The sequence below is a fragment of the Oryzias latipes genome, chromosome 2 (genome assembly GCF_002234675.1).
Source record: "Oryzias latipes chromosome 2, ASM223467v1".
Lineage (NCBI taxonomy): Eukaryota > Metazoa > Chordata > Actinopteri > Beloniformes > Adrianichthyidae > Oryzias > Oryzias latipes.
In genome coordinates, this window is record NC_019860.2 from 13341294 (window position 1) to 13355438 (window position 14145).

General features: G+C 41.4%; 1 protein-coding gene across 2 annotated transcripts in view; it reads left to right on the plus strand.

The window, feature by feature from the left end:
• Window positions 1–1679: 1679 nt before the first annotated feature.
• The window catches only part of LOC101156068 (filamin A-interacting protein 1-like), a 78012-nt gene continuing 65546 nt past the window's right edge, over window positions 1680–14145 (plus strand). For both annotated transcript variants that reach the window (XM_023964838.1, XM_023964840.1), the window contains exon 1: window positions 1680–1925. The gene's annotated coding sequence lies outside the window, so the exon portion shown is untranslated. The remainder of the gene's footprint in view (window positions 1926–14145) is intronic.

The window sequence follows — 14145 nt, forward strand, 5'->3', positions numbered from 1 at the left end:
TTTCAACCAATTTTCAAACGGTTGGAACTTTTGTGAATTAAAAGGTGCGGCATCCGTAACGTCACTAGCAAATCCCAGTCCTTTGATCGGTCAACTGATTTAACTTTCAACCCGCATTATATAGCCACGCGTTTTGTACGTAGACCCTGAAAACTGACTTACAAACTTGCGTAGGGACATGTGCACGTGAGAGTTTTGGATGCACAAGCTTGACACACGCATATATGTGTATTTACAAGGACTTTTCATTGGAAGTAGTCGCTTGTAGCTTCATAGATATAAGACGCAAACTGATGAAACTCGAAACCTACCATGTTTTGGTTAGGCCTGCATTTTCTGCCAGGAATACCCAGCACTTAACAAAAACAAGCCAGACGTTCGGCTACAATGGTTTCAGTGGTTCAAGGAAAACTCCCCATACCGCAGCCATAATCCTGCACTAAATCCATGCAGGCTGAAAAAACTCATACACATGGGTACTTCTTTGTTTATTAGAAGGAAACCTTCTAATAGACAGCAATTCTCGTCAAAAAGTTTCATTCATCAGACGCTGGAGTAGACAGAAAACCTTCACATGTCTGATGGAGCTCTGACGTCTGCGGAGAGAAGAACCCAGCCTGTGAGTCAGCCTCTCCACCACAGCATAACTCATTTTTTAAACACGTAAAGGATCACCACTTAAAGTATCAGATGGCTGCTTTTCAGCGCAAAAATCACTAAAAAAAGGCGCTTTGTTAGGGACCCACTCCGATGAAACATGTTTCTGTAGCATTTTTCTGATGATGGAGGGCATATATAAAGAAAATTGAGCTCACAATTGCATTTCTGAGTTTGTCTTTATTCAAATTGTTACAAATCAGGAGCAGATGAAAGATTCTGTAGGAAAAAGCTTGTATTTGTGAGATAGAAGCTACTATGGGAAACCGCAAGCTCCCTGCTCCACTTCATTCTGATGCATCCGCTTGGATCCGTGTACGTCTTGGTTTTGTGGTATCTGGCCAGAAACTGTACAGCTGGATAACTCCAATATTGCTCGCCATTTTGGTTTCATCAGTAGTGTTGGCGGTGAGAGGGGCTGTAAGGTAACGGGAGGACATGCAAAATGGAGAGATGATGGGAAATGGGGGCAGGCTTACTCTACACCAACAGTCCTGCAGTAACTGTGTGCTACAAAAAGATGCAGGTTATTTTGATTTTGGCTAAAAACAGCAAAATTAGAATCCAAAACACCACTGGGAATGTTTTTAAAATAGATCAAAAGATGTTCGGGGTTGGACTTACAACAGGAAATCGGGGTTCATTCTAAGTGTGAACCTGCAGGCTTAGTTTGAGTCCAATCAGATCTAAAGCTTAAGTTTAGTCCTTTTTTTGAATTGAATTTTGCCCCCAATAAACTCATGAAATATCTATATCGTGCCCCTTTCAACACCCCTCTGAGAGGACCATGACCCTCTCCTGGGAGGGTCATGGTCCTCTCAGATGCTCTCCCCTGGGTGAAATCTTGCGTCAGGGGGCCATATGGTGGCGTCAGACCTTCGAGTGTGCATAGGAAGGGCAGCTGTAGCTCAAGGTGTCAGAGGGGAGGGTGGTTTAAATTTAACCACAACAGGGCCGTTATCTGCATGGCAGGACCTGCACCCCCCCCCCTTCTGCTCTCCCCTCCTCAGCTAACGCAGTCTGTCTTTGCAGTCACTAGCCACAGACATCTTCACAGAAGCAGCAACAGCAGCAGCAGCGGTTTGCCCCTCTGAAGGCAAATCTGCCATTTCGCTGGGATTGTATGAGAGGACGCCACTTAGAGCCGCCAAGGGGACGCATTCTGCTTCTCGCTCAGACAGAGGATAGCACTTGATCTAAGCTGGAAGGCTGAAGGGAGCCACTGCAGAGGCGTAGCAGCACGGTGAGCTAAAGCTTCACTGCAAGAGGTGAGATTCAGGGAGGGTGTGTGTGTGCCGGTGCTGGTGATCCAACTAAATCTTCGCCTGCTTTCTTTGAGGCAATGGTGCCTGAGAGGAGTTCTTCAGTGCATGTGCCATTTTCTGGGGGGGGGAAACAAACAAACCAAACAAAACAATGCAGACGCTTTCAACTTCCATCACTTTGTCGGCTATAATCCAATCTGCTAATTGGAGAGAAACAGATTAAAGGCTGGAGGAGCCCACAGTATAAGGGGGTCACAGAGATTCCCTGCTGATCTCATCTAATTGCATTGATTTTGCTTTAATTATGTGGATTATTATGTCCAGGAGACAAAAGATCTGAACTTTTTGGATGATTATTTAATGTAAAATCTCTGTACTTTTACTTTGCAAAGATTTTTCCCTCTGAAGTCCTTCCGCTTTTGGGGTTTGTGGATTATCACAGAAGATGAGGTCGAAACTGATGGTGACAATTCACGCACCTCTGTGCATCCGAACCATCTCATGCTGGGCTGTATGGGTTGCAGCAGGGGAATTTCCAAAGGGCAGCGTGTCCATGAGAAACCACAGAGGAGTTCTTGAGTAACCGAGTGCATCGGGGACGATTGAAGGGGAGGAGGGGGGCGTCATGTTACCAGGCCTGGGCTGGGGGCTCAGTTTGGAAACACACCGAGGGCAGCAGCGGCAATGGACAACAGTCAAATGTCAGGCCAGGGCAGCATTTTCTTGTCGGCTAATTTTAATTAGGAATCATAAATTTTGCCGTTGCAAATTCCAAAGCCATTAGCACATGCTCATTCCTGGTTTGATGATCCGATGGCACGTCGCCGTCAGCAAAGCAACATGGGAATATCAGCATGAAAAGGCCTAGCATTCCCCTCAGAGATCAGAGTTTGCGGTTACTTTGACGTATCGAATTTACACAAAGGACGTGTTTTAACCTTAATTCCTAATGAGCCTTTTAATGAGGCTCCATGAAATGAGTCATGGTGCTGAGGCATTCCCATAAACTGTGAGTAAACCGTCGGACTGACGCAAAGACATCCAGCCTCGTGCTTCATCCAGATGCAGCTTTTAAAGGCTCGCTGTTTTACTATGTGACCAGAAGTGACAGGCTAATCTGTTTAAGTACGCATCATAGCGAGATGGAGAGCGACGGCCTTCTGCTGCCACACGGATAATCTGCTTCAAGACGAAGAAGACGTGGCAGATTGATCAGCGAGTTGAGGATGTTTGCAGAGTCGAATGAGCAGAAGTGCAGGATGAAACTCCACAGTACATTTCAATAGAGTCATATAGTGAAGTGCAAACGGAAATCTTGTAGTTCTGTTTCAAATGAAATATGCAGACCAAACAAAACCTTAAAGCTGTTTCAACAAATTTGATGAAAAAGACAGTCACTGTTCACCGATTGATCGCAAATATACAAGACAAACTTTACAAATACTACATCTTGTTTTAGGAAATGAAGGGCTAAAGAAAAGTAAAATAAAAAAAAAAGAACAATCAAGTAAATGGAAAACCCTGATAATAGGCAGCCATCTGTGCAGTTATCCATGATTACCATGTGTTCAATCATTTGTCACTGCTGAGTCATCCAATCATGAAACCAGAGAAACCAGAAAATGCTGATATATATCTAAATCTCCCACAAAAGGAATCAGAAGCTTAACTCGTTTTTTTCCCCTCCATACCTGGATATACAGACTGTAAGTTTCAAATGGAATATCAAGAAAACTGTAAATATGTAAAGGTGAAGTGACTCCAATAAAGACGTGCAAAATTTTTAATAAAGGCAACAGAAAGGCAAGAGGACAATCTACACATACAGTACAGTTGAAACCAGAAGTTTACATACATCACATAAAAACACACATATGCTTTTTTATCTTCACCGTCAGGCATGAAATAAAAGTAAACTTTTCCTGTTTTAGGTCAATCCCAATTAAAATGTGCTTAACGTTAAACCAGGTCAAACTTTGACCAATCGGGGACTCTGATTTGGTAGTGACGTATGGATGGCGTTCCCTTTAATTCAAGGAAGTACCAGCATTTGAAAGAAATAGCCTGGAAAAAAGCACCAAGCTTCTTCCAACTGTAGGTGGTGGAAAATGCGCTACTAAACAGTAGAAACAAAATAAGCCCCTCCCTGCCCATCCAGTGTAAATATGATGGGCTAAACGTCAAATGACCAGTATATAAGCAGCTTGAGGGTTAACCCTTTAACACTAGAGAGACCGCCGGCAACACCGTGATAACTCACGCTTTTTGACATCGTAAATCTTGGACGATTTATGTGATCAATCTAAATCAGCGGATTCTGACTCGGAGAAAAGCGGGTTTTCATATGCAATGCATTGCTAATGAAAACTGCAGCATGAAGCTGCTTTTTTTTGCAACAGAATTAGCGTATTTATGTTGATTGCGTAAACCAGGGCTCCCCCAAATCCAGGCCTCAAGGGCTGGTGTCCTGTCGCTTTTCCAGAAGCCCTGCCTTATTTGCAGCTGATTACCCGGATCAGGTGTGTTTGGCTAACAAGGCGCTTCAATGGCAGGGTGGCTGGAAAACATGGATTTGGGGACCCCTGGCGTAAACACTTCACTGATATTAAGTGTTGTATATCAGCGCATGCATAATTTTCTCCGTGACAGAATTAACTGGAATTACATTGTTTGTTTAAATAGTTAATGAGTTACGGTATTTGAAACTGACACTGTAGTGTTAACACTGGGGCTGAAGCTCAGATGTTAAATGGTTAAGGAGTGAGGAATCATGTGATCCACTGATTAGTACTGAAACCAGTTTTTCAGCTTCTTGTCATCTCGACAAACATATGAAATCCTCAATAATTGGAAAATTGCTGGACAAAAGAACACTGATAGTTCTTGGAAAACGCCCCTCTGCGTGCCATCTGTCAATTAAAAGAACAGACTCGCCTTAGTACACAATCTTGAGGTCAGAGGTAAAATATAAAGGTGAGGTCCTTGGCTTTAGGAAGTGTTGCTTTTAAAGTCAATTAAATAATAAGAAAATGGGGCTGTGCCAGGATTCTATGAAAATAATCCCAAATAATTAATATCTACAAAGAACTATTGGGTAAAATATCAATTATCAAAATCTTCATCTTGCAGAATGAGTGACACATAAACCTTCATGCAGCGCTCTACGAGTCATCTGACACAGGAATCAATACAGCCACAGGATCAGGTCACTGCTTCCTTTATAAAGGAAATGGTAAACTAGACAAGGAAGCTGTTTGTCATCTCTGCCCAGTAGAATCAGACAATCAGACATGAAATTGTTCTGTTTTCTTTGCGTTTTGCTTTAATTTCAACATAGTGTAAACACCAAAAATGTTTAAAAATGTACAGACGAACCACGAGGATTGTTATTTTTTCAACAACTGGATTGTTTTGCGGCAAGCTGTTGCAATCCCGAGCTTCCTGGGTTGACTGACAGTTTGAGGGTAGTGGGTCAGGGTCCATTAAGAAGACACGCATTAAAGCGAACCTGCTGGCACCTTGAGCCTCACCAGCTGGAAGTTGGATTAGAAAGCTTGGCTCTGAGGCTTTGTTGGCGTTTGATTCATCAATGGGTAGAGACTGGTGGGGGAAGTCACGCCAGGATCAGAGTAACGGATGGTTCATTTGCAAATCACAGATGAGAAATACCTGAAGTTTGGCTTTAGTCATGTTTGTTCATCTTTTCAAGTTAGGACTTTGTAATAATTTGGAAATGTCCTCATCAGTTCATCCAGTTCAAATTAGGATATCGTGACTTTAATGTTCTTCCTTTATCTTTTCTAGCAGTTGCTACCTTCATTTGTGTCGTTTTCATAATTAATTTACCTTCAGTTTCAAGTCAGATGTCCTTCCTTACAAAAACCTCCTATAATTAACCAAACTTGGGAAAGGCATATAAACACCCAATACCGCCCCCCTGTGGAAGCAAACCAGTTTAATTCTCTGATGTGGCTTTGATTGTTTCATTTTCTTCTCTCATTTATATATTTCACTGTTTAATTTGTATTGTATGATTTGTGCTTATTTTATAATAACAGTTTTATGAGGTTTTTAAATTGGATTGTTTAATTGATTTTTTTATTGGATTGCTTTTTTTTTTACCCAGTTGAGCAGCGAAAATCTAGATTAGTTTACAAAATAGAAATAAAAGGATATATTTTTGTCTTTAGTGACATTAAGAGGATAGAAATAGTAATAAAAAAATCCAGAAATAATTTATTTTGGTTAGTTAGATTTGGGAACGAAACTAGTTGAGTTCAGAAAAGCTTAGCAGTCTTATGTACAATTGTTTTCTTTTTAGACATTCATTTAATTTGTTTTGGCAAAAACAACAAAAATTTCAGTTTGGTCTTGTTGACGTGCTAAAAACATCGAGCCGTAATTAAATGTATTGGTCAGGGGGAAAAAATGGGTTGCACTTTGAGAGGACTCTCAGTAAAAAAGACAATCTCAGAAAACTTCATAATACCTATTCTTTATAGCGAGTTAACAAATCATTAATAAACTTTAAGTTAATAGGTTATAAGTGCATTTTTAAATGATAACAATATTCTGTTATGGATTTATACATGTGCCTTACAGATAACCAATAGACAAGCTGTTAGTTAACAAGTTTTACATAACATTAACTGTATGTTAATAACTATTTGTGAACAAATGGGAAAAAAACAATTCTAAACTTTGTATTCTTTATGTTTATGGTTTTTTTGTGCCACTCATTGAGTCTTTTTCTGCATGCTATTATCTTGAATCAATAATCATGGTAAAAATATAAGGTGGTCTGGTTCTTGACACTTCGATCGGACAGGAAGAAGAGTCCTGGAGGTTTTGGGGTTTGCATGTTCCCTTTGTGCGTGCTTGGACTTTGGCTCTTGGGCTTCCTCCCACAGTCCATAAAACACGTTTCACACATTGTCTGGTGACTGTAAATAGTCCCTCAGGTGAGACTGTGCCCAGTCTGTCTTATTATGTGGCTTTGAAACAGGCTAGCAGCCTGTTCTGGATGTACTCTGACATCACTCTTTGATAAGCCTCAGAAACCCCATGACCCTGTGTTAGTGGATAGCTGGGTAAAAAAATAAAAGAGGGCTACATATCTTAATTTGTTTGCTAAATGCGGTCTATTCAATGAATAAGCATTAAGGGGACATGTTCAAGTTTCAATGATGAATAAAGGAGCTAGGATAGGGTCAGCCAGTGCCAGCAGAGTCTGCATGGAGGAAAAAGACAAGACCTTTGGCTTTGGACCACAGACTCGATTCAGTCGCAGGATCGCGTTTCTCTCACAGAGCAGCAACTTGTCAGACATCGGTGAAAGAAGCCACTAAATATACCCATAAAGAAAACCCTGATGTTGTCGCAGATGAAGCCCTATCTATTTCTCCCAGCCTGACCCGCAGCTTTCTGCTGTCAAGCAAAGCCAAATTAGGTTAGCCGAGATCAGTTTGTGCGACGGGTTTACCCTGAAAGATGAGGTGGAGTGTGCTTTCGCAGAAGTTCTTTCTATGAGAGGAGGTGAAGACAGGATCCCTTTGGAGGCTCACGGAGAGTGACTATAAAAAAAAAAGAGGCCTCAGCTTTCTCCACTATTTATTCTAAGGTGTTGAAGGCAAACGTGTTACTTAGAAGTTTGCGTGATAACAAAACTTTGGTGTCAACTTGCTCATTCAGGTTCAAATGACCAGCAGGCTGTATCGACTGGCAGTCCCAATTTAGAGTTTTTACAAAGTAACTAACAAATATTACCAAATAAATACATGAAACCATATCGAAATCCTTCATCTATTCACCTCAGATGTCATTTTCATTTTCAAATTACCGTAACATGTGTTAAATGTTACTGAAAAATCTTTTCCATGAGTCGCATCATCATATATGGATGATGTCTGAACCTAACTGCTAAAATCAGGCGCGGGGCTAGGGTAGGGGGGGCACCTACCCTCAATTTTGAGTTAATATTTGGATCAGTATTGACAAAGATTAAGAAATCTCCATTACAAGCTTATTCAACTATGCTAAAAATAATTCAAATAAAAATGATGGTGAATTACCATTAAATTAAAACGCCATGTTCTCATTTGCCACTGTTCTAAAGTATTCTGCCCCCCCAAATAAAATATTCTAGCTCCGCCACTGGCTAAAATACACTATATTCCCAAAGGTTTTTGCTCACCCATCCAAATGATCAGAAACAGGTGTCCTAATCACTTGTAGCAGACTGTTTTTACAAGCATTTGTGAAAGACTGGGTCGCTCTCAGCAGCTCAGTGAATTCAAGCGTGGAAACTGTCATAGGATGCCACTTGAGAAAAAGATCCAGTCGTGAAATGTCCTCGCTCCTAAATATTCCACAGTCAGCTCTATACAAAATGGAAGAGATTGGGAACAACAGCAACATAAATTGATGGAGAGGAGTCAGTGGATGCTGAAAGCGCATGGTGCAAAGAGCTCCAACCTTCATGTGACCTTCAGATTAGCCCAAGTACAGTTCGCAAAGAGATTTTTGGAATGGGTTTCCTTGGTTGAGCAGCTGCATCAAAGCCTTATATCACCAATTGAAATGCAAAACGTTGGATGCAGTGTAAAGCACTCTGCCACTGGACTCTAGAGCAGTGGAGACGTCTTCTCTGGAGGAACGAATCAAACTTTTTCCATCTGGCAAGGTGGAGGAGGAATTATGGTGTGGGCTTGTTTTTCAGGTTTTGTGCTTGGCAGGATACCAAAACATTCTGGACAATTCCATGCTTCCAACCTTGTGGGAACAGTTTGGAGGGGGCCCCTTCCTCTTCCAACATGATAAATGACAGAGTCTTGTGTGGATGAACTAGACTGACCTGCACAGAGTACTGACCTGAAGCCGATAGAACACCTTTAGGATGAATTAGAGTAGAGACTGAGAGCCAGGCCTTCTCCACCAACATCAGTGTGTGACCTCACCAACGCACTTTCGGAAGAATGGTCCAAAATTCCTAGAAACAAACTCCTCAACCTTCCCAGAAGAGTGGAAGCTGTAATAGCTGCAAAAGATGGCCCATCGTATTGAGCTCTATGGGTTAGGAATAGGATGACACTTTAGTTCATATGCGAGTCAAGGCAGGTGAGCGAGTACTTTTAAGTGAGTAATACAGTATATTTTCAAAGTGTTCCAAGAGATCTTTTAATTATGAATATGCTGTTTGTAGTCAAAATAATAATAAAAAGAAAATTGTGTTTTTTTTGTGTCTGCAGGTAATTAGAAACTCACTTCTGAATTGTGAGCAGGACCATTGCAATTTTTTAAGAGATGTAGAACAATTTTTTCTGCTTTTATTTACCAAAAGTAGCCAAATACTTCTCATGACTATCTGTTCAACAGTCCCATGTGGAGGTAAAAGACACAATCACAGATATGTTGCAAAATCATAGTGCTTGTTGTTGTTTAACTATTTTTTACATCTACATCTGTAATGACTGTAAGGCAAAGAGATTCTTTGCTGTTGTGAGTCCTGCCCATTTTTTTTTATTTTTTTTTTTTGGGGGGGGGCATTATGATTAAAAATGAAGCAGTTTTTCTGTGTATTCATATAATTTTAACAGAAAATGATGCTAAAAGTCATTCATTCATTCATGAATGGATGAATGAAATGAATGATGCTAAAGGTCAACAGGAAGTCAAAATGCTTTGCCTCATAGCCCAATGCTTATTTTTGCTTTATGGAGATATGCTATACAAACACATTTTTTACTGAGATCTCAATCAGTCCAATGTTAACATGATAGTATGCTAACCTGCTCATATATTGCTGCTATTTCTGCTCTGTATTCCCAACCAGGGCTCAACTTCGGTTGTGAAATTCTTGGCATGATTGGATAAAGTGGCACAGGTGGCAGAGAAAAAAAAAACAACAAACCTTTGAAGGAAGTCTGCCGTGTTTGTTCTGGTGAGGGCTTACAAGCTTCCATTGTTGCTCCTGTCTGTGTTTGTGGTTGCTATAGAAATGGACTTAGCTCAGATAAAAGGGGCTTAGCGTGGTTCTGAGACTTTGCATTCGTGACATGACAGGGTCAATTATCAGGCTATTTTCTGATGACCCACTCACATTGAGGTGGTGTGATGTGAGCTTGCAGGGCAGTGGAGAAAAGGACAAGAGTTTCTCAGTGTTGAAAGATGTCGATTCCACATTAATAGAAGCCATTTGAACTTGTTAGACCTGGATGGGCCGAGAAAGTTTTACATGGAATAATAAATAATAAACGCTCTTTCACCTACGGACTCTTTGTGCAATCAACATGAATCAGCTGATTCTGACGCAGATAAGCAGCTTTCAATACCGGCTTTGCACTGATACGTTATGTTATTTGAGTGCTACATTATGGCACAAAGCCAGATTTCTCTGTGACAGAATCAGCTGACTAACCCTGGTTGTGAACACACTACATTACCGTGAAGTGTTGCATATCAGCACTAAGGCGGCTTTTTTCCTATGTTAGAAAGTTCATTAATTGCATAAATAGTTGTTGAGCTACGGTAGTCGAAAGAACATAAACATAGTTAAGCATTAAAATTCAACTAGAGAAGAGTGAGTCAAACAGAAAATAGGGATTTCATTTTGAACAAGAAATTCCCTACATTCCTGTGGTTGCAGTCTGCAACCTTGCCACTAGATGACACTAATTGCAAAACTCGGTAAAAAATTACAAACAAAAACAGATGTTAATTGTGTTTTAAGAGAACTCAGTTTTTTTTTTGTATTTTTTTAATCTAGCATTGTCACCATCTAGGCGTTTTGAAAAAAAGCAAAGTAAATACAACAAGCAAGATGTCAGGTGCAACAGAGTAAGCCGGTTCGAGAGCAGAATATTCAACATTCACCTGTCCATGAAAAAACATATTTTTCTGTGGAACTTTTAAGACAAAAACTAAATACATTTCCTGAAAGTTGTGTGGTTTCTTATCATACTGTGTCACATTGCTTTTGGTCTTACAATTTTTCATCCTATTCTGTAATACCATTGTGTAGTACTATAGTAGTACATCTAATAGTATTCTATTGTATCCTATAATTTTATACTGAACCACATCATTCACATCTTATTGAATTGTATTTTATACCTCATTGGTCGTATTCATTCCATTTTGGTAACACTTTATAATAAGGTTCCCTTAATAAACGTTAGTTAATGTATATTGACACATCAATTTACATTTAAATAAAATGTTGACATTTTTATGGATTACTTACTAATTAATTAATACTTGATTATGCAATAACTAACATGCATTAAGTGACCTTTATTACAAAGCACTATGGTGGATCTTTTATAATGTTGTCTCAAATCGGAACTCATTATATATTATATCGTATTTCCATCTTACTGTCGTGGAAAAAAAAATACTTTTCATCTTATCCTAACGAGACAAAAACATGTTTCTCATTTTATTGCATCGTACATAATACCGCATGAATTCTCTTCTTAATGTAAGATCATTTATAACGTTGTTTCATTGTTTTGTACCACCAAATATCGTATCATACCTCATCTTATTGAGCTATTTCTCCTCATCTTTGATCGTCTTAAATCATTGTATTCTAAGCAATGACATTCTCTGATTTCTTCTTCTGTTTCATCTTTTTTTATAAAAAAAAAAAAATGGGAGTAATGTCTCATTCAGTCTGGAGCAATAACTGCAGCCATATAAATCCCAAATCAGGGTCTTGCCTGTGTGGAATTTCAACAACCAGTGCATTCTAAAATCTCCTCACTTCTCCTTGAGGGCTGAAGCCAAAGCCTCGTCTGCAGATTTATAATAACATCCTAAACCCCGTGTTTGCATTTCAACAAACTGCTCGAGGACATTCTAGATGTGCTGGCTCCAGTCGTTTCACTCAAACGATATCTACCTGTTTGTTTGGGAGTCAGACATGTCTGCTGATTTGCACTTTTCGGGCACCCGCTGCCATCCGATCATCTCTGCTCTAATTACAGCTCCGACATTTGACTTGGAAATTAGCTTGAAGTGTGACACACTAAGTGACTTATAAAAGAAGGTTGCTGGGCAACCACGCATGGAGCAGCAGTTTGTCCTGCAGCAGAGAGAAACTTCTGCTCTGCAGTTTGTAATACTTTTGTGTTTATTTAACAGGCTTATCTACTGTGTCATTTTATTCTGAGTTTGAATAGATTAAAACTTTTTCTTTGTCCTCTTTTGCACTCTTTTTCATTTTAAAGTAAAAAATAAATACATTATTTTAACTAGAAATTTAAATAATATTTTAAAAAGTGTAAACAATAGTAGTTTTGTAGATTTTTCTTTTTTCAACGTTAGTGAATTTATTTTTACATATCCACATATTCATAAGGTTTGGACACAATTTCTAATGTTAAAGTCCTGCCGCTGCTTGTGTACAAGAGTTCCATTGCTTTCATTTGTAAGTTTCACCTTTTCATGTATATTAAAAAAATGTATACAAAATATATGAAAAAAAAAACTGTCATTTTCTAGAACTTAGTTCTGCAGACCGGTGGAATTCATTAGAAATTCCACTCACCGCCCTTAGTACACACACCCCTCCCCCCTCAATATATACATCCCAACATAAACACACACATGCACACACACACACCCTCTCGAACACACATACACGCACACACATTTTGCAAGGAAGGTGGGACCTAGGACCATCTGTCCCCTACCTCTTCCCTGACGGGGGGTACGGGGCCCTTTGCAACGGCGGCCGTGTCCCCGGGGTGCCGGCTTCCTGGGCCCGGCGGTGCTCTCTCCGCGTGGTGGGGGGGTTCACATTACATCTGAGCCGGGGGTGTTCGTGTCCCTGGGGGGTGGGTTCTGATCCCTGGTCCTGAGCGCTGGGCCCCGCCAAATTTCCAACTGTGGCCGAGCCTGGTCGGGCCATATTTACAACACCCCTTGTGGGTCCTCTTTTTTTCCCCGGGGTTCCCCCTCCTGGGCGGGGGCGGCGGGCCCCTGCCTTGCTCCTCCCTGGACCAACCGTGGGCCGGGCGGATGGCTGCCTGGAGTGCGGAGCGGGTCTCCCTTGGGGGGTCCTGGCTCGTACCTGGGGTTGGGGCGGGGGGATGCCCGGAACTCCCGGGTGGTGGTGGGGTGCTCGTCCGGGGCTGTGGGCGTCCTTCTCCGGTGGGGCCCTGCGTTGGGCGCTCCCGGCGCGGCGGGGGGGCTGCTCACCTGGTTGGGCTGGGGCGGCGCTCTCTTTCCCTCCGTGCCTCCCTGCTCTCTGGCTCTGGGGGCCTTGCGGCGGTCCTGCTGGCCCTGGCCTGGGTGGCGGGCTTGGTCGCCCGGGCGGCGGTTGTTCCCTGCCGGTTCCCGTGTGGCGTTGGGGGGATTCCGGCTGCCGCTGCTGCTGCGGTGGGGGTCTTGGGGTGGGGATGGCTGGGCACTCTCCCTCCTTCTTTTCACGTTCCACCATCCATTTTAAAAGAACATAAACACTCACCTGAGCACAGGTGTTAGCTCACCTTTGCATTAACAGTTTGCATGATTGAATGACTGAAATATTTCACACTAGTTGGTTTTAAAGGCATAAGTATGCGTGTGAACACTATCTGTTTTGTGTTCATGTCGACAGGTGGACATTTTTGCAGCTAGCAGGTGTGTTTATAACATTTGAGTGTGTGTGTGGACAGGCCCCGCCCTCTTTGTACTACATTTTAACCTTACCATAATGATTAACAACCAGTAAACTTGTTGCTTTATGCTGCTTCATGGTCTTACCCCCCTTCCCCTCCTATTATCACTGTCCTACCCCCCCCTCTCTCTAACGTCCCTCTCTCTTCTTCCCCTCTTTCCTTTTCCGTCCGGTCGAACACCAAAGATTTTCAAACATGATTGAAATTAATAAAGTTTGGCCTCAATTACAAAAGGGGTTCATTCAGACATACCTTTGGTTTGTCTGAAGATTAATAACCCCTCTTGTTAAAGTAAAATATGTCCAACACAAGAGGCCCTCAGCTCTCATCTGTCTGCCTAGCTGTTGGACAGGACAAGTTAAAAAAAAGAAAAAAAAAAGAAAAAAGAAATTCCACTCTGAGCTTTGGGTGGGACTGTTGGGGCAGTCATCCATAACTGAGAGCTCTCTGTTTACACACTCTCCTGCTAGATTACAGCCCCTCACAACCCCCAACAAACTAAAGGTGCAACAAAAATGGCGAACAATAAAGGAGCCAGAGGTTTTGCCAGCTCAGACGAG